Source organism: Mytilus trossulus, chromosome 2 (assembly GCF_036588685.1).
Source record: "Mytilus trossulus isolate FHL-02 chromosome 2, PNRI_Mtr1.1.1.hap1, whole genome shotgun sequence".
NCBI classification, from domain to species: domain Eukaryota; kingdom Metazoa; phylum Mollusca; class Bivalvia; order Mytilida; family Mytilidae; genus Mytilus; species Mytilus trossulus.
This window is the reverse complement of record NC_086374.1, coordinates 8,558,176-8,564,577: the sequence shown is the minus strand read 5'-3', so window position 1 is coordinate 8,564,577 and position 6,402 is coordinate 8,558,176. Positions and strand designations below refer to the sequence as shown.

The window sequence follows — 6,402 nt, the reverse complement described above, 5'->3', positions numbered from 1 at the left end:
TGTTTCTAATTCTCGTCGGCACGAGAGGTGGAAGGCCTCTTTTAAAAAATATAATTACCAATGGAAGGAGTAAGATTTTTTGTTTTTGTCTAAGCTGCCTTTGTTTTAAATTCTTAATTATTTATCTGGTCGGGAATGCTATCTAAAACACCAATTTCTTCTGCAAAAAGGGGTGTCACACACATTTTTTTTTATCATACTACTTTTATTTCATTATAAATATCTGGTTCCGTTCGATTCCGTTAAATACCAATTCCCCAGAGCAATTGGTACTTTGCGGAACGGAACGGAACGGAATAATAAATTAAAAAGTTTAAATCAGATTCAACTTGATCACTGTTTCTAATCATCGTCGGAACGAAAGGTGGAAGGCCTCTTTTAAAAAATATAATTACCAATGGAAGAAGTAAGACTTTTTGTCTATCCGGCCTTTGTGTTAAATTTTTAATTATTTATCTGGTCGGGAATGCTATCTAAAACACTTATTTCTTCTGCAAAAAGGGGTGTCAGACACATTTTTTTTTATCATACTGCTTTTATTACATTATAAATGTCTGGTTCCGTTCGATTCCGTTAAATACCAATTCCTCAGAGCAATTGGTACTTTGCGGAACGGAACGGAACGGAATAATAAATTAAAAAGTTTAAATCAGATTCAACTTGATTACTGTTTCTAATCCTCGTCGGCACGAGAGGTGGAAGGCCTCTTTTAAAAAATATAATTACCATTGGAAGGAGTAAGACTTTTTGTCTAAGCTGCCTTTGTTTTAAATTCTTAATTATTTATCTGGTCGGGAATGCTATCTAAAACACTTATTTCTCGTGCAAAAAGGGGTGTCAGACACATTTTTTTTTTTTATATCATACTGCTTTTATTACATTATAAATGTCTGGTTCCGTTCGATTCCGTTAAATACCAATTCATCAGAGCAATTGGTACTTTGCGGAACGGAACGGAACGGAATAATAAATTTAAAAAGTTAAAATCAGAACCAATGTTTCTAATCATCGTCGGAAAGGACGACGTGAGGTCAGTCTAGATATCATAATGCACGACTTGCAAATGCGTTAATTTCATGATAATTTATCAGGACAATCCGACATATTCATTTACAGAATAGTTCCCGATGTTATACATTATTGCACATTTCACCTGTGAAGATGAGATTATAGTACATTTGTGTTATTTGTATATGGAAAACCGTAAAACACAGAAATTTTAAAGTTTGTTTTGTTTTAAAGATTTTTGGAAATTTTGATAAATGCCCCCTTTGGATACCTTAAATGAAATTCTGTTCCGTTCCGTTCCGTTCCGTTCCGTTCCGTAAAGTACCAATAGCCTGTTAATGTTATAGCATATTTGATAGTTGATTGAAGGCTGTAGCAAATAATTAAGATAAAAACTGTGTAATATTGTTTACTGAACAATTCATGAATTTACTGATAAAACATCTTTATGCTCACATTTATCTTACTTTTCCTTGCTGAAAACACATATAATACACCATTGTTGTCCAACTGGTCTCTGGTTGTTGTCCTTAGACTGTCTCATGAGAGAATAGATCTTCTTGTTAGACTGAGACAAGAGACTATTCGATTGTCAGATAGATAATATTCATTTGTGGAATAGTCTGATGGTACTGTCCTGGAAGTTTCCACTTCTTGAGTGTTAGTTTATATGAGATTCCAGGTTATAGAGGTGCTGCCTCTATTTTACAGTGTAATGCTGTTCTATAAACTACACGATAGAAAGTGCGTTTAGATACACAGACTATTACGTATTTGAATATTCGTTACCCCTTTTGTTCTCGCTATTTGAGTTTCTTGTTAAATATAAAGTAAAGTTAATGTGTCAGAAGTGTTTTAACCCTGTTGGTCTAGTACACATCCGTGTTTAAACCATTCTCTGTTTTAGACTAGTTATTCTAGTCTATTGAGGTTTCCTGTGTACCTGAAACACAGGTGGTGGCAGCAAAGTAAAAGACACCCGTTTGGCCAGTTATTACATTGGTGGCAGCGGTGGGATACTCAACAGTTACACGAGTATCCAGTGATACGAACCCATACCTAGAAATAGTAATACGAATAAACAGAGATGGTGAAAACAAGATCAATCAGAGACCACAGTGGTGAAGACACCTATGACACAGAGATAAATACTGAGTACAGTGAAGATTTTGAGTCATCTGATGAGTGTCCAGCAGATACCACAGTCGTTCAAAGACCAACCACGAGCCAGAGTGCTCCTATGCTGAATTTGAGAAAGAAAACGAGAACAGCTAGAAATCTGAGGTTACAGTCCACAACACTTAGAGAAGCTATGCCATCCTCCCCTACCCCACATGGTGTACCAGAGAGCCCAGACAGATCCAAAAGAACTAAAAGTATGGATCTCCTGGAAGGTGTCACCAGCGTCATGAGAAGTATGATGACAGAAATTGTGCAGGTCATGAGAAACATGACGGAAACAATAATTTCGAGTTTGCAGGGCCAAGCAAGTTCCCCAGTAAGGCAACTGACAAGGAAGAGCCACAGAGGCAGGTCCTCTTTCCCATCAGCTATAAAATCCCCAAGAAGAAGAATTCGAAACGGTCATATAAGCACCTCCAGTAGTAGTTCTAGTGACAGTGACTCCAGCAGTGATGAAGATAGGAGCCCCAGGGTCTCCAAAAGTAAACAACAGAATAGTAACAGACTACCCATTTTTACGGGAAAAGAAAAGTGGAAGGTTTGGTTCAACAGGTTTGAAGCTGTTGCCCACCTGTTCGGCTGGTCAAAGAAAGAGAAGTTGGCTGAATTATTACCTAGATTGCAGGGGACAGCCGGTGACTTTGTCTATGACCAGTTGTCTAGCAAAGTTACCCAATCTTACAGAAGACTGGTTAAAGAATTAGAAAATAGATTTGGAGAGATAGATACGACTAAAATTTACATTTCTAGGTTCTATGGTAGACGACAGCATAATGATGAGTCAGTACAGAATTTTGCTGCTGAATTGAAAATGCTTTATGACAAAGGTTACCCCCACAGAGACAAAAGGACCAGACAAGAAGACTTACTAAGAACTTTCCTTTTAGGGCTTCAAGATGAGAGTGCTAGGATACATGTTGAACTGAATAAAGAGCCCAGCTCCATAGAAGAAGCTGTGTATTTTACTGTACACTACCAAGAAACTTGTCGCTACCCTAACGAAGACTTTAATTTCTCCAAAGGTTTCAACCAGGTTAACCGAAAGCCCATTCGTCAGATCCAGCAGCAAGATTTTGTACAGAGGCAATTTGATTCCAGGCCTCTGAAAGACAAGAGATGTTATAATTGTGATCAAGTTGGTCATTTTGCCAGGCAATGTCCCCTGCCCAGGAGATTTAGGAATGACCCTGACCAAAATGGAAACAACAGAACTGTATCTTTTAACCAGAATGTACCTGCGCCTTTTCGGCCAAGTACAAGAAATAATGATTTTGGAACTGATACCAGTTTGAATCTGAATGCCCCTGATTTTGAGAATGGTCCAGATCCTTTAAACTGAAGACGGTCAATTCTATGTGCCGAGAGGAGACCCATGATGAACATGAAAATGGCCAGAATATTTATTTTGTTGATGTTAATGAATCAAGTGAGATTTCTTTTGTTGATGAAGGACTCAAGAAACCCCAAATTAAAATGTATGATAATCATAATGTATTGACGCATCAAGTTGAGAATTGTATGGCAGAGACCCAGCCTGAAATGGCCCATATTGAAGTATTGGACCATATCCGTAGTATTAAAGTTGAGAAATGTATGGCAGAGACCCAGCCTGAAATGGACCATATCCGTAGTATTAAAGTTGAGAAATGTATGGCAGAGACCCAGCCTGAAATGGACCATATAAAAGTATTGGACCATATCCGTAGTATTAAAGTTGAGAAATGTATGGCAGAGACCCAGCCTGAAATGGCCCATATAAAAGTATTGGACCATACCCCTAGTAACATATCACATGATTTTGTGGAGGATAAACAGTTTATTTTGGTGGATTTAGGGCCACCAATAGAGTTAAAAAGTACAGTTGAGATTGTTAATACAGCAGAACCAAGTATTGAGATCCAAGAGGAGATAATTTTGCCTCTAGACCTTGAAGATGATAATATATTTGAAATTTTTGAAGATTCTGAAATGCAGAGTTTATTCAGAACAGAAGAACCTATATGTAAGCCAGTTTTTAAGATTGAAAAGAAGTCCAGACAGGATGGAATTTATATAGATGGGATAATAAATAATGTAACCACTATTTTTACTGTGGATACTGGAGCTGCCAGAACCGTTATATCTGAAGAGTTATATCTAAGAATACCTGAAGAAGTCAGGCCACCTTTGGTACAGTCGCACTCGCTTTTTGGAGCTGATGAAAACCCACTCAGGGAGTTGGGAACAGCTGATTTTGGAGTGAGACTTGGAAATTTCAGTTTTAATATGGAGCTAGTGGTAGCACATATTACGGATAGCGTTTTGCTAGGATTAGATATCCTTTTGATGGGCAAAAAGGGTCCTGCTGAAATAAGGTTGGCCGATCAAATTTTATATTGGAATGAACAGTATATTCCATTTGAATTTGCTGGTGAATTTAGTAGAGTTAGAAAGGTTGTAGCAGCTGACAGTACAGTTGTACCAGGATACAGTGAGCTTATCTTGTCAGCATATATAGAGAAAACAGATTTAGACGGTTGGTTGTCTCATCAAGAATTTTTGATAGAACCTTCTGCTGATTTTATGGAGAAATCATCCCTAATAATTACTACCTGTTTAGTTGATCTTGCTGGTAGTGTGATGAGTAAAATTACACTGGTAAACCCTTTTATGAAGGAGGTCACCATACATCGAAACACGCTTATTGGTACTGCACGTTTAATGGAATTTGAAGTTATACATTTGGTGAATGTCAAAGATAACTCTAAGTATGAAACTTCCACAAACTTGAGTGTTCGATGGTTATCTTCACTAGATCAGCATAAAGATACCATGTCTGTTGCTAAGATTCCAGCATTTAGTGAATCAGTAACTAGGGCAAGGCCTGAGCCTGAACCTCCTCCATTGCAGATTAGCCTTTTAGTTCTGCTGGCAGCTTTAACATGTTTAACATGACATCATATTTCCACATTTAATATCCTATTTACGACTATTCACCTCCGACATTGTCCGCTGTATCTTCCATTTACTACTAGATTTTGTGTTGCTGGCTCTTTCTGATGATAACTTGATTTGATACTTCAATTACTTGGAGTTAGTTGGACAGTATCTCAACATAAACCTCATGCTGACCTATTTTTCCAGTCAATACCTATAGACGTCCCTGTTTCCCGCTGATGTAGAATTCCTTCCCCAGGAGAACTGTATCGTTGTACAGAAAAGCGAAGCCCAGCATACGAAGACCACTACAGAAGAAGACAAAAAGATAGATTATATTTTTGTTTTAATTGTATTGATTGTTATATATATTTTTATGTATTTTAAATTTCAATTACTGCAGTAATTGTTTTGGTACTGTAATACTGAGATTGTCCAGTATTAATAGTTGCCATTTTTAGTGCTAGCAAAAATCTAACACTAATTAGTCGGTATTTTAAGTGTTTTGTAGGATTAGACATTATGAAAATGTAAATCCTGAGATGGGTAAATTTTTGAATTAATATTGATATCGTAATAGATGTTGATAGTGACAAGAAGGTGAAGCTATATTTTAACAAGTTGTATCTTGTAATTTTTATTGTACTTTGCCAAAGTACTCTTCTAGAGATTAAATGTATATGTGTGTAAATGCTGTTGCTTACAAGTAACTTGTTTATTGTTAAATAATTCTAGTCAAGGTTGAAGTTTTAAAGTTTAAAGTTTGTTATTGTTGAAATTATATTTTCTTTATAGTATAAGCATAATAATTCACGATAGTTTTGTGTTTTCGTGAGGACACTGAAAACTAAAGTGGGGAGCCAATGTAATGACTTGGCCAAGCGAAATTCCTTGGAAAACATGTGTATTTTCATGTCGAGCACCTGTTATCGGCTATGATTCAATGTTTGGCTATTTCAAAGTTTGACACCGGTTCTCACCTTTTTAATTCAATTCATTATGTTTTCAGTGTTCTATGTAATCCGTTTTCCAAGTGTAAAACCATTTTTATTGTTGTATAAACGAGATAACTTTTGTACTTAAACTTTCACTTTCACTTCAGTCGCCATTTCCGGCACAATGATTTTAGTGTATTGATTATGCAAATGAGGTGACCTGTGTGTAACCTCAGTGAACTTTATGTACCACTAGCGTAAAACAGTGTATGAATACTATAGTGGCCGTAGATTGATTATTCCAGGATTATTGTATTAAAACGATATTGTTTGTGATTGTAAATGATACTAAGATGATTTT

The 6,402-nt window shown here is 36.5% G+C and overlaps 1 long non-coding RNA gene across 1 annotated transcript; it reads right to left on the bottom strand.

Moving 5' to 3' along the window:
- Nucleotides 1-1,512: 1,512 nt before the first annotated feature.
- On the bottom strand, nucleotides 1,513-6,402 carry LOC134706427 (uncharacterized). The gene is made up of 3 exons (XR_010105614.1): nucleotides 6,087-6,402; nucleotides 4,782-5,414; nucleotides 1,513-2,067 (listed from the first exon to the last, which is right to left on the bottom strand). It is a non-coding gene; the product is annotated as an uncharacterized LOC134706427 (long non-coding RNA).